A 14,938-nucleotide genomic window follows, 5' to 3' on the forward strand; every position below is an offset into this window, starting at 1 on the left:
TAGCCACCAATTAAGTGGAAAACTTCCGCACTCGTCGTCGTCGCTACTTGTATTCGTTGTTATTGTTTTATGAAGTTCAGTACGCTGATGTGTTTCAGGACACCTCGTTTATTTTATTTCACCTGTTTCTTTGTTTGGATTGGTACTGTGCTGGTCACAGAATTTCGGTGTACCGCGAACACAGACCGGCGATCACGTGGTTCTGGCACGTGACGGTACCACGTGACAGGTCACGTGGCGTTATAAAGACACGGGCGTACTTACACAACAATTGGTCCCCCCAAAGCCATCGTCTTAAACCCCGCACAGTACATGTGTTCTCTCACTAATCGTCCGACAGGTCTCAATTAGAGTCACTAAGGAAGCTTATTTAGTGACTCTAGTCTCAATGTTCGAAACATCACGAACACGTACTTTCTCGGAAAGCAGAAAGAAAACGAATTCAATTACCGCCTCCAGGTATCACACACACACAGACAGATACTCGTGTTCCCCGTACAAACGACTAAGATAATAATAATAAAAATAAAAGAAGCAATCAAGAACCACGGGCGATATTAGCTTGAAACCACGGCAGCAAACGCAGCGGCGGCATATCTGCAAATCATATCGAGCGCTTAACGAGCGTTAATTAGTCAGGGACTTCGGGACGGAAGACGGTACGATAGCTCAGGTCGGAGAAGAGGAAATTAGAAGCAGATTGGGAAAACCTAATACCGACACACGAACAAACAAGATTACGTCCTTTTTTTTTTTTTTTTGCCCCGGTGTTGTTGCACGCATGGTGGATTTGGGGCAGCGGGGCCAAATGAGAAAGGGAAATCGTGACAAATGAATCTCGTCGGACGCCCGTGGTTAGCGTGATTTAGCTGCTTGCCTTAGCGGTCCATCAATAAGGGCAGCTTTCAGACGTTGACAGTTTTCCGTTTTTGGAGAAAGGCTCGCGCCATGTCCGGAAAGAAGAAGGAATGATATGTGATTCCTGGAATGTTGACCAATTGACCCTTGCATTTGGCTGACCTGCCCTCCCCCCTTTTTTTTCTTCTTTGTTCTAATAAATTTATATCCCCGCGTGCATTTAGTCGCTGTTGCCTGGGTTTTCCTCAGACGCTTTCAGACATATGTCGGCACAGTTCCCTTAGAAGCCGGCCCAGGACGCACATTCCCCAGGGCGTCAGTCGTGACATTGCCCACCTCTGTGAGGCCGACAACAACAAGCTCTTTCACCAGCACCACCAGCACCATCACAGCTTAGAATAGAAGCCGAAACGTAAAATGAGTCGAACTGCCTAGGCGGAGAGGAGGGGGCGAAGTTTTCGGGGAAGGCACTATATAGGAGGGATGGGGAAAAGAGGCAATGGTGAAAGAAGGGAGAGAAAGACTGTGGTGGTACACTCTAAACATTCACCGCAGGAGAACTTCATTCACTAAACCGCACAAATACCAGCGGCATGACCGAGAGGATTGCGGCTGAAGACTGGGAGGTGGTAGGTTCGAATCCTACCACCGGCTGTGCTGTCTGACGTTTTCTCTGGGTTTTCCGAAGACTTTCCAGACGAATGTCGGCACATTTTCCCCTGAAGTCGGCCCAGGACGCATACTAATCTCCCCTGTCCCCACTACTTCCTGCTGTCCTCTCTCCATCTGTCCACGTCTGTACGCCGCTCACAGCCACGGTTGCTTCGCAGCGCGAACACGGAATCAAAAACGCACAAACACTGCACACTCACACTCACAAACAGCTGCCTATACTTTCCATTGAAGCAGAGCAAAGCTCGAGTTTCTGAAAAGCTTCTATTGTAAACATATATACATAAAAAGACAGGGTTGAGGGAGATCCGGCCTTAACGACCGAAATAACCGAACGCGGTGTTAAACTACAACGCGATTTGACGCTTCTTTCTATACCCAACGACAGTTCTTTCTACTTGTTGAAAAAAAAAAAAAAAAAAAAAGAGATGCGAAAAATGAACTCAGATCAAGCAACACCTATTTTGTTCGAAAACCAGGGACATAATGCCAAACAATATTTGGCATATACGGCGGCAAGTATCTTAAATACCTTCTTTGTACCTTCTTTGGGGTGTACCGTCTTTCTTTTTTGGGGGGTAGCAGAATTCGCTTGCGCGAATTCAACCTCCCCTTGTTATTTTACCAACCACCACCACCACCTTCTTTGTCTCCAATATAGACACTTTCTCATTATCCCCCCAAAATCTTCGAAACATGTTTTAATGTCTTAAATGTTGTCATTGTAATGTTTTGCTTCTAGATATTTTTCTGACTTGCAAGAGCGTCTCCTATGAGCGTGTATTACTACACGTAATACATCATTCTCCTTCTTTTGACACTGTAATTTGCTGTTGTTTCCACCAAGTGTAAAGGGGTGATGGTGATGCGATAAAGAAAAAAAAAGGGGGGGGGGTTGTGAGACGCGACGACGTCGAACTGGCTACCCCAGGACGCTTACACACATAAAATAAAAACAGAAGAACGAGTTAAAGTGATGGAGTTCAACATGTAGCTCAAAAGTTTCAACCGAGTGAGTGTAGAATGTCGGAATCGCTGGGGGCACACACAGCACACACTCACTCAGCAACTCATAGAATGTCCATAAATCCGATTGTACGTAGAAAATCATCCCTCATCCCAAAGTGCCCTCAGCGCCTTGTCGGACGACTGAGGACCTAACAGTTTCGCGTAACAGTAAAGGGGTGTTGCCCTATAGTCAAGCAGTTTCTACTGCTTTTGGTAGCGCTCCGCTATTACGCTGTTTTGTGGCATAAACGAAATAAATTTGATGACTAATTGATTGAGAATGGAGACATCACACACACACACACACACACAGACAATGATCGACGAACAAGTGACCTCCGACCTAACAATGACCTTCGAAACAAGTAATTTCAGACCTCGACCAAACCACAAGAGGACACCAGTTCGTAATGAGAAAGGGCAAAGATACTGCGAGAGGGCATCCGTTAAGTGACTCACGGCGCACAGGTAATGTCCGCTGATTAACGAGCCCCAGGTTCATTAACTCCGTTCCAGCGCCGCGAACCGAGGGTGGGTCCATCGACCAACAGTTCGCTGCTAACGAGGAAATTACATCCTCCTAGTCTGCTCATCGTCACGGACTCTTGACGTCGAGGGATTCTCCTGGGGAACAGAATTGCTGCAAGCCCACACCAATTCGCGTGTTGTTCTGTGTAGATATACTAATCCTGTTTACCTCAGCCGACGTTAGGATTGCCAGTTGTTGCTTCTGTATTGGATTGGATCGAATTTGATTGAAAATTGGTGCTATGGAGATCGTGGTTCCACCAATCAATGTGCAGGAATGTGGTGGGAATCATGGTGAAGTGGTATAGAAGAAAATGAACGAGTGAAAAAGAGACGAATAACAACAGCTAGGTAAATGATGGCTTTGATAAGGCATGTTTCATCGCTGGGAAGCAATACCATGCGTAACATCAGATGAGACATATCAGATGAAATGAAATGAGCTAAGCACAAGTCGTTCACGCGGAACGATTGAGGTGTTTTCTGTTGGAAGTGCTATATGCCGAAGAAAGGGTGATGGGGATGAAAAAGAAAAGTTACGCACATCGACAAAGAAAGCGCCCCCCCCCCCACACACACACACACACCTCAAATCGAGGAAGGGTATGGATCCACCACTGTGAAGGTGACGTGAAGGTGCCACGGCCGAGCACGCGGTCTGAGCACAGACTTGACACTGAAGGGCCGGCTGTCCAGTGCTGCCATCTGTGACAGCGGGGGGCGACAGGCCTCACTGTGGCGTTCACGGGGCATTAAGATGTGTTCCACGTCCTCTTCCGTAGCACTTCTGTAACAGTATGGTATACGTTGCTCCTCTTCTATCAAATCGATATTTTACAACCCCAATGCTGTAACAGGAGAGAGTTAACTATAAAGATAATATAAAAATAAAGATATATATAAAAATATATAAAAACTAAAGGAAGAGTTAACGAGATAATTAATTGAAGTAAATGTTTTCACAAGGCTCGAAACAGAGTTCCAATTATCTATGCAAGCCAATCGGTCAGATCAAATAATAGGGCTCAGAGAGACTCGCAAACAGAAAAAAAAACAAAATGATGAAGAAGAAGAGAGAGCAGCAGCGTACGCCTTTTTGTGACGATTAACATTGCCGCATAAGTGTCACAAAGAAGGGTATGCCTCCCATTTTCAACAAACCAGGAAAGAGAAGGAGATCATTCTGAATTGCGGTCGGTCCTGAGAGTGTTGTATATACGGCGAAGTTCTATTCTTAGAATGTAGCCTATAACTGTTACGTGTCGCGCTGCTCAAAGAAAGTCGCACGCAGTCATCATCATTGGCACCTGTCAGTGAAACACCTTGAAATCCCACCACGAATGTTATAATCCAGACTAGGTCCCACGCTGATCCCTTCGTATGTATTGCCGCTCATCTCATTCATGTCACGCGATTCCGTGACAGGACCATTGGCATGCGATCGCAAACCCACTAATCGCACGGTATCAGCGGCGAAATCTAGCGGCCATTCGGAAACGGCAAAGGGGCGGTCAGGGATCGAAGCTAATAGCGCAGTTTCATAGTGATCGATGGCAACGGAATCACCTCCGTGGCGAAGTCTTCTCCCGAGGAGATATGATGGAAGTCGCCCTCGGAGAAAGTGGTCGCGTTATGTCAGGCGTACATGGCCACAGCCACATATACCCTACCCTTTCATCTGTGCCGTATATATATATATACGGGGCCGATATCATTCGTTCAGCTACATCTATCAGTGGGATGACACTCCGTAAAAGGTGTCTGGTCGTATCGAGGGAAAAGCCAGACAGATACGGCGTGTCCGTTCGTGTGGCGGTGGATTAGGTCGGAAGAATGGGATTGTTGCCTCCCTTTCTTGATTGGTTTCTTGATTGCTCCTTCCCCCCCCTCCCCCCAAAGAGACGTCACAGTCAGAGTTTAAAGGGGCCGTGACACCTTAATGTACGTGGTTCATCATGGCATGAACCCACTGTACAGCACCGCACAGTATGAGGTGAGCCCCGTCTGGAAGCTACTGCAAAAAACCAAAACCGCGAGATATAAACCCTCGAACGCACGTATGCGTCAAGCTTTGACATCACGGGAGCGGGCGCTACGGCCCATCTCATTGGTAGTCGAAGGCACGTGCTATACCTCGCTGGCGGCGACGCATGCAGTGGTGTCTGTCTATCAGAGCGGGATGATAAGATAAATTGCAGAGGCTGACTGAACACTTCAAGGGGCACAAAGTGCGAAAATTTCTCCTCGCGAAATGAAAGGTGCCGTTACCTTGACAAGAATGCAAAATGAACGGGATTCATTCGTTGCGTCGTTCGTGATTTATGAGCAAATAACTTGCAGGTTACACTTTCCGTTTCCCTCTCCTTCTCAAGAAGGTGGACAATGCGGAGCGAGCTCTGATTGGTGTGCGCAAATCATTTGTCAAATCATCGCGGGAGGTCGTTTGAGGAAACTTATGAAAGGCCCCTCCGCATTGTCGCACTTGTTGAGAAGGAGAGGGAGAGGAAAAGCCTACATCGCGGTTCTTTTGCTCAGCACCAACGACGCAACGGATGGGTCTTCTTCCTTTTCCAAAAGGAACGGGAACGCTCTCCTTCTCAAAGAGCGTGACAACGTGAAGCGGCCTGTCATTGGTCTCCACGAACGATCTCCAGCGCTGATTGGACATATCGTTTGAGCCGACCAATGAGAGCCCCCTCCACATTGTCGGCCTTCGTGAGAAGGAGAGGGAGAAGCAAAACGTGGATTGCAGGTTATTTCGCACATATACTGTATAAGTGGTTAAATTCGCGGGCTCAATAATTAGCGAATTTGTGATAAGCCAGGATCAGGCAATTATTCGCGGAACCTTAAATTCGCGGTACCGCGCTGCGTCCACCCTGCATCTTAGGGGCTATCCACCTTGAACTTCCTGGAGGAAGCTAATAAAAGGTGTCACAACTGGGTAACTCGTTCAATTTGTCTTCCTTTTGAGCACTTCTGACTGAAAGGGCTGCGATTAGGGGGTCCTACTCGGCTTGTACCTGTGCCATTGCCGAATTGCCCTGTCTCTCGTCATTCTTGTCATCGCATCGAGCAGGTGCGATTGGCACTCGGCAGTGATGCGGCAACTTTTACAAAGGCCTTTACGCGTGGCAGAGTGCATACACGCTTGCTGGATGATCCAGGCTTACAAGGAACCGGAATCACGGGACGCCTACATCCGCGCGGGATTCGTACGTGAAGGCGGGACTACGGTCTCCAGTTGCAGCGGCGAACTGAACACTTTGCGAGGCAATGCAGTGTAATAGCGTAAGAAACTCCGTGTACATAAGTTGCCTCAGCGTCCTGGGTCAAATTTCTTACATATTTCGTTCACGTATTCTTCTCTCATTGGTTCGAATATTTCGCTTTAAATCCGCGAAGAAAAGGGCGTTCGCTAATTTCGCAAAAAATAGGTCCTCGCGAAATGACGAACGACGTAACGGATGAATCCCGTTCCTTTTGTATGCTTGTCAAGGTAACAACAGCTTTGAATGCGCGGGGAAGTTTTGGCACTTTGGTGGCCCCTTATGGCACTGCAAAGCTGAGATATTCTCCAATTTCTGCGACTAATTACCGGCTTGCAAACGGCACGCTACGCGCCCATAAGCACGTCTGCGTGTATAGCGTGCGAGGCATCCATTGAGGATACGTTTTCATCCCAAACAGTTCCGCGCGTAATTAAATTCACCAAACCCGGCGCGCACACATTTGAATGCACCATCCAACTTCGTGGTGCAAGGAGAGATGAGACAATTACCGTTTAGTTACTGCGCTGTTCCGATCCAACGAAAATAATCACGATAGTGAGACGCGCGCTCCACCACATGCAGAGACGATTCCCGCAATGGTGCTTTTTGTTGCACGCGAGCATGTTTGGAAACGCGAATATTGTTAGTACTATTAAAGGGGCACCAAAGCGCAGAAATTTCTTCTCGCGGAATGAATGATGCCATTACTTTGACACCAAAAACAAAAGGAACGGGAGACATCCGTTGCGTCGTTCGTGACGTACGAGTGAAAGAAAGAGCAATGTGCGCTTTCACTCTCCTTCTGAAGCCCGACAATGCGGAGAGGCCTCGGATTGGTCTCTTCAAACGATCTCGCGATAATTGGATAAAACGTTTGAGGAGACCAATGAGGGCGCGCTCCGCACTGTCGGCCTTCTTCTTGAGAAGATGAGGGAGAGGGAGAGTGTAAATTGCGGTTTCTTTCACTCGTAAGTCACGAACGGCGCAACGGGCAAATCCCGTTTCTTTTGTGTTGACGTCAAGGTAACGACATCTTTCATTGCGCGAGCAGAAATTTTCGCACGTCTACCGCGATTTTGTATTCGACGCTCTATCTTTTAGCTCGTCGTGGAAGCCACCGGAAGGTTAGTGAGCAACGAACAGGTCTCGTTCTATCAGCCCGTTCCTGGAGAGCGCATCTGCACTTTAATCGATACGTTCCTAATTACTGCGATTATAGGAACCAATTATATAATTATAGTCTTTTCCTAGGATAGCTAATGGCGTTCCTGTTTTTTTTTAATTTCTTTTATTTAGCTGCTCTATTCGTTGTGATGGCGACAAGAAATTAAAAAGAAAGAAAGGTCACCTGAGCTTTTTTCGTTCTTTCTCTCCACGGAACACCCCAATCATCATCATCAAAACCACCACCAAAACAAAGTTGCTGCGCTTTGCTTTTGCTATTTACATTGATGTGCTTGAAAGACCTGTGTGAATGAAGTTTTCTTTTTTCGGAAATGAATCACTTTATTGTGAACAGCAGGCTTATCGACGACACTATATGCAACAATAATTCGAAGAAAAAAAAAGAAAACGCACGTCACGCGCCGTAGCGATGAACAATATGGACGGTGCATGGATGCATTCTTTAGCCGTAAAGCCCGAATAACTATATATGAGTCACTCCACAGCCCAAGCTGCTGCCCGCTGCAGTGACACCCTGCAGCCCTTCCAGTCCACTTTAATCACCCACGCTTCAAAACACACACACCTACGTCTAACCCAACCCAGACGTGCACCGTATTCACCACCCCCACTCATCCTCTCCAACTAAACCGCCACATGGTTAGATTTAATCGATCTCTGCATACAAATACGCTCTATAACTTACAGTAACTTCCCCTGAATCGTCCCTGGAAAGTGAAAATGCGTCACCCAGCCTCAGCGTGAGTCATATACCGGTTTGGAACGCAGGATTAAAACCCCTTATGCCCGAAGGGGTTCCAGTATCGAGCCAGCGCGGTTTTGGCGGACAGAGCTTAAAAAGGGGTTGCGACACTTTGATATAGGTGGTTCATTACAACATGTACGCACTGTACTGCACGTCAGAATATTGAAGAAAACGGATATATTTTTCTGCGTTTCCTATATTTGGCGATTCGTAAACCCTCGAACTCACGTACGCGTCTAGCATTGACGTGAGACTGAGCGAGAGCTACGGTCATTCCCATTGGTGCTCGTATAAGCACGTGACCTCTCCCGCGGCTTCCGCACTGGCTGAGGTAACAGCCGCGATGAGTTTCGGTATTTGCGGTGCGATGCTCCACGTCGGCCTCGTGGCCGTAAAACCAGAGCTCCGCGTAAAACATAGATTGATGTGAAGGAAAAAGAAAATTGAGATTTTGTGCGTGTGTGTGTGGGGGGGGGGGGGGGCATATGAAGGTTTATTAAAGAAAAGAAGGAAAGGTCCGCGAGACGGAGGTCGGCTTGCTATTCAAAAACACAAAAAGAGGAAAAGAGAAATTGAAAGAAGGACCCGGGAAAACAAGGAAAAAAAAAGATACAGATAAATCACACACACGCGATCACAGGGCGTTGATAAGGTCCGTGTTGGTCCGTAGCAGATTTCGGCTTCGCTAGTTGAGGCCAGCAACTCCACATCACTTGCTCCAGCTACATTCGTGAAAAACTGGTGGAACGATGACGATGATGATGATAAAGATGATGGTAATGATTCCGACAAAAACGAGTTGTAAAAACAAACACAGAGTTGCCATAAAACACACAAATATAGTTCAACAGCAAAGCATCAAAACACCCAAAGTTTCAAAACACTTACCTACCTGTTTTTAGGGCGCACAGTTGGTTAAAATATGGGGGAAATGCACACATACATAAAGGAGAAAATGGGAAAGCAAAAATAGATAGGGAAAGGAAGTAGCAGGATACGTCATAGACTAGAGGTCAGCGCGGATAACATTGGCACTCTCGGCAGTATCCGCATACACACTGTACCCGGGCATGTTAGATCCGCAACCGCGCAGGCTGACATAGGCGTATCAGCATCCGCAACAGGAGAGGTTATTGAGAATATCCGGAAACTCCAGTCATCGTATTTGTGGGAAAACTCTACATGACCAAAACGTTACGTTACAAATGTTTTCACTTTTCAGCGTGCGAACCACTCAGGAGCACTACGTCATTCAGAATTTGTTAATAAAATGCAGTTAAGTGCAAAGCGTGACATGCTTCAACACCATTTTGGATTCATTGCGTGCTTTCAATTGACCTTTTTCACAACGTTTCTGCGCATGCTCTGTGACTCTGACGGCGCCGAAGAAGGCTTCCTACATATTCAATAGATGGCGCCAGTACGGCGCTGGCTGGGCCGATCGTGTTTCGCTGGACAGCCGCTAGGGTACGACGCGAGTGTGAAAAAGGTCCGTTATGGCTACCTCCTGGAGGACGTCGGCGGAGGCATCGATGCTTATTTGCGGACAAAACGCCGGTGATGGTGATGTGATAGAGAAAAAAATGAGGGTGTGAGTTTCGACGACGTCGAACTGGCTACCCCAGTACGCTTACACACAGAAAGTGCGAACAGATGATGAAGTGGTGAGAAAACAAAGAGATGATGACCAGAGAAGAACAGAGAGGATGATGGAGTTCAACATGTATTTCAAAAGTTTCGACCAAGTGAGTGTAAAGTGTCGGAATCGCTGGGGAAGCGCGGAACGCGGAAGCGAGTCATAGAAAACACCGGTATCCGTGCGGATTCTATAACGTTATATTTATATCCGCAAACCAGGATGTATAGCACGGGTCCGCGAGTACAACCGCACCCGCGCACGCCTCGCATCGAATAGAAATAACTGTCACTTTTACATTGATCCTGCATAACTTGAGCCATATGTCAGGACGGTATACCGTTTCTCTTTTCATCCTGTTACGGTGCTTTTACTTATTTTTTCCTTTTTCTTTTTTACATAGGCCGGGAGATATGATAGATTGATTGAAAAATAGAAAGCTACGCGTTGTCCTCTTTCGCTGTGTTTTCAACATCATCGAGTTACCTTAGAATCCAGCTATCAACGAAGCTTCATTTCCGTACGCCCCTCCCTCCGCCGCCCTCACGCCAGCTCCTGAACTGATACGCGACACAGAGTGATTCGTCCCCATTACCTCGAACCAACTTCATTGATTTATGAGGTTCAACTGTACCATAGAGCTGTAACATATGACATCTTTTGTCATAAACTTCTTGCCATGAGAGGTATCGCGTTGCAACCCGGAAGAAGGTACAGGGCCTGCGAGGAGAAACAGAGCTGTAGTATTGATTTCTCGGCAATAAACGGAGCAGCGTCCTTTATTTCCTGAGACACGCCAAATAACGAAGAACACGCACCGACTAAATATGACTCATGGCGCTGTCAGAAACACACTGTGTGCGGAGTTAGACACTGAAAGAGCTTAAACACTCCTGACTAAGTCTGTGCTATGCCTGAGTGCAGCCTCGGTATAACAGCGACAATGTGACCGGCGAAACAAACATAGTTATTTATACCGGAACGTTGGGGATAAAGTAGAATGGAAAAGACGCGGGAAAACGTAATTGAAACATGGCATGAAGACAAAGAGTAAGTAGACTATACAGAGTGCAGAAAACACCGAAAAAGTATAGGGTAAGGTGAAGCAAGATGCGACATTTTTTTTTTTTTTTTTTTGCTCGAAGCCGTCTGTCTCGGAGACGCGTTGTTCCATGCGCTTGAAACTTTACTCGTAGCAGGGGCAAGAAGAGACAATATGCATTTTTGGATTTGTTCTTCTGCGTTTATTTTAGAACCGGCTACGTCCGTTCTCGTTTACAGATCAGAAGCTCTAGACCTCTGAGAATGTGCATATGGCTAGTTTCTTTTTTTAAAGCGAAAAATAAAAATTCCATATTCACCATACCTTTCCCTGTAATTTGCGTCAGAGCACAAATACCTTCAGGGGAAAAGCACCCAGAAAGCTAGTAAAATGTCTGCTCATTCGTAATCAACGTGAGAACGGCACATGAGGTGACCCCCCCCCCCCCTTTTTTTTTTCTTTTCGTTTTTCCGTGCAGGGTGTTCTCCAACGAACAGAAAGAGTTCTTGCGAACCAACGATGAGCGTAGGTGACGAATGTGCCCGTTTTTAACAAATCAGGGGGCAGAACGTCGTCATTCAAGAATGGTGATTGACTAAGAGCGTGCTATGTGTTAAAGTTCTAAACTATCCTTCATCTTCGATCCTCCATCCGTCCTTCTTTCTTTCTTTTTTTTTTTTTTTTTTGCTATAGTCGTGACGACGCCCACTGCCGTGTGGGCAACAACGGCGAGCCGATCCTGCCATTACCGCCCCCCCCCCCCACCCTCCTATTAACTACCACATTCGCCCAGGGCGTCAGCCGTGACGTTGCCCACCTCTGCGAACCCTTTCACCAGCACCACCACCTCCTTCTGAACTACCACAACTCGCAACTTCGTGCGTTCCCTCCAAGAAACGGGCCTCCTGCAAATACTGCTCTAGTGCACCTCTCATCCACAGTGCACTTCCGTCTCATCAGTATACGGTACATCCTGCCTATACCTCACCCTTCAACTCTCATCTTCCCCCTTTCTTTTATTTGGCTATACGTAGTCGTTTGGCTCATGTGTCGTCAACAACGACAAGGTAGTTCGACCTGCCCCCCCCCCCCCCCTCCTCTGTTTTTAGAGTGCAAAAAAGCCTACGCCCAACGCTTTCGACAAACCAGAACTGTTTGACGATATCATTCTGTCCAATGGTTGGGCTTCAGCGTGTTTTGTGGTGAAGTTCTATTAGCATTAGTCCTGGGCCAACTTCCCTTAGAAGTCGGCCCAGGTCGCACATTACCCCAGGGTGTCAGTCGTGACATTGCCCACCTGCGTGAGGCCGACAACGGCGAGCCCTTTCATCACCACCACCACCTCTATTGGCACAGTTCTCTATGAAGTCGGCCCAGGACGCGCTCCCCCCCCCCCCCCCCTAGTAACGTACCGCCACAACGGCAGTCAGATCGCTCGGCAATAGAGAAGCAGGAATCCAGAGGTTGCCTCCCTTCCCTTCTCTGTTTTAAGGGTGCTCTACACGTCTGCTGTTCATGCATCCGCTTGTTTTTTGACGTGATCGCGCCCACTTTCGTTTGTTCACGCAAGCAAAAAAAAAAAAAAGTCGTGTTTGTACGAACGAGCCCTCAGACGGGTATATATCTCTTCGTAATATCAACTGGGCTATATACAAGGTAACCGGGTTAAGGTCAGAGCCTGCACGTCCAGTACACGAGACAATCATCTATACGCATGCACGCCACTATACAGGCCCACTGACCTTACAGGGGTAAAGAGGTAAAAGAGGTCGAGATATATTGCCGCGGACGAGACAATGTTCCATTTTGATGTTGGCATTTAGTGCGCGTGCCATGCATAGCCTTTGCGTATCACAAGGAGAGTGATTAACCTGCAGTACCAAATAACCGGGTTTGAGATAAAGACGTCAGACGCTTATGTAAGCAGGTCTCTATCATAGATTCCACTACGCTCAGCGCAGAACAAAAGCGTGGGTTTCGTGAAGTGCTGCGATGGTTTCGGGCGGCGAAGCTGCTCTGTGTGGGTGTTTGTGTTAAATGTTGTGAGACTACATTGTACACGGCGTTGCCTCCCATCCTCAGTTATAGATCAGCCGTAGCGGAGCGTACAATTCTTCAGTCGGAGCGGAGTGTCACAGTACTGTATTCGTTTTATATCAGAGCTCCTTTCAATAATGAATATATCAAAGTCGCAAAGCACCCTACGTGTGTAGTGTGGCAGGGTTTTTAGACTAAGTCTCTGTGGATGGCGCGATTTCGAAGCAGAATAGGCAATTGGGCTCGCACTACACTCTTAAAAATGAACTTCACCGCATAGCACGCTCCTAGCCAACCATCATCTCGAATGATATCGTTATCTGCCCTGATTTGTTGAAAACCGGAGGCGTACGCCTTTTTTGTGAAACTTATGCTGTTCATAATTGTCACAAAAATCCTCCCATTTTTAGCAAATAAGGACACAGAATGATATCATTCGGAATGACGGTTGGCAAGGAGCGTGCTATGTGGTGAATTTCTGTTTCAACAGTGTCTATAGGTCAATAGTGTCTATATATAGGTTTCCCCAGCGTTGCGCGAACACGTGAAGAATGGATTTTCTACACAGTTCTTCTTGTGCTCCTTACACATCAAAGCAAAGCTGCCGAAAAATCATTAATGGCCCAACGAGCTGCACCGGAGTTTTCCACGCGCTTCCATTGGAACCGTCACCGATGGCAATGTCACCAAAATGGAATGCCGCAGCCGACAGGATTCGAACCTGTGCGGGGAGACCCCAATGGATTTCGAGTCCATCGCCTTAACCACTCGGCCACGACTGCACATATATTTCCCGTATCAACAACAACATTCTAGTGTAATAAACACGCTCGTCAGAACCAAGACCTTATTACAAATGCTGATATGATCAATGACGAGCACAAATGCAGTACATTCAGTGTTCTACAATGTGCGGATGTGTACGCAATGCTTAAATGCATTCAATGCATACAAATTAAATCTAATGTAAGTCAGAGATAATAAAGTTGTTGTTGTTGTTTTGTTATATTTTTCTAATTTTGCACATGCACACATACTTTTAGTTTTGTATCTGTATTTTTCTTACGTATATTTCAATATCTGTACTCAAATTCATGATGCAATAAACGGTTCACAGTACACTTTATTACCACAACTACTTTTAAGCATCACTTCTCACGGCCCACAGAGCCATTCAACCTCCCGGCTTCCGACGCAGGATCGGTTCGCTCTCATGTGAGCCATAAATAATGTACCGGATCACCTGTTGTCCTTATCAGCTCAGCACTTTTTCTTTCCGACATGCACGGGGACATAAAACATCTTTAAGTCTCTAAACGCGACACACCGGAATGCTAAGAGCTTTTCGATAACGAGCTGAGCACAGATGGAAAAGTACAAACATTAAAAAATGAAAGCAAGAAAAAAGAAGAAGAGAATACGTAGACGAATGAAAGAAGCAAAGCCCAAACTTTTCCTATATCCAACGAATTGCTCCAGCACGGCATACTTCGCCTTTGCAGCGGCTGCCAACCGCGTTTCTAAGGGACGACCTCAGAACACGCAACCGAACGTGGTCACTATACATATGTTTTTGGACGCAGATGAGGCTTCATATACGTAAAAAAAGAAGAAGAAGAAAAGAAAAAAAGTGATATAGAGGGTGCACAATTCGTGCGTCCGTTCAGTGGGTTATTAAACGGAGAAAGCGCGTTGAAGTTTTCAGAATTTAAGGGATTGAAAAAGCAGACGACATCTGTAGCAGACGACCGTAGCAGACGATGACGTCTGGTTTCGAGGACACTTTATTTTTGCCTGCTACATAATTTAAACGCGCTTATGGTCGACAGTTCCTAGTATAACGTTTTTGTCTTTTCTTGTTCTTGTTATTTTTATTATTATTTTTTATTTTTTGAGAAGTACATTACCCTTAGCCTATTCTCGTGGTTTGCTCACGTAATTTTTTTACCTGCGTC

The 14,938-nt window shown here is 46.5% G+C and overlaps 1 protein-coding gene and 1 non-coding gene across 2 annotated transcripts in view; both read right to left on the minus strand.

The window, feature by feature from the left end:
* The window catches only part of LOC135400732 (protein prickle-like), a 239,828-nt gene that overhangs the window by 202,898 nt on the left and 21,992 nt on the right, over window positions 1-14,938 (minus strand). The gene's annotated exons all lie outside the window — the stretch shown is intronic.
* Window positions 13,684-13,765, minus strand: Trnas-cga (transfer RNA serine (anticodon CGA)). Its single transcript has one exon. It is a non-coding gene; the product is annotated as a tRNA-Ser (tRNA).

The sequence above is a fragment of the Ornithodoros turicata genome, chromosome 7 (genome assembly GCF_037126465.1).
Source record: "Ornithodoros turicata isolate Travis chromosome 7, ASM3712646v1, whole genome shotgun sequence".
NCBI lineage: Eukaryota > Metazoa > Arthropoda > Arachnida > Ixodida > Argasidae > Ornithodoros > Ornithodoros turicata.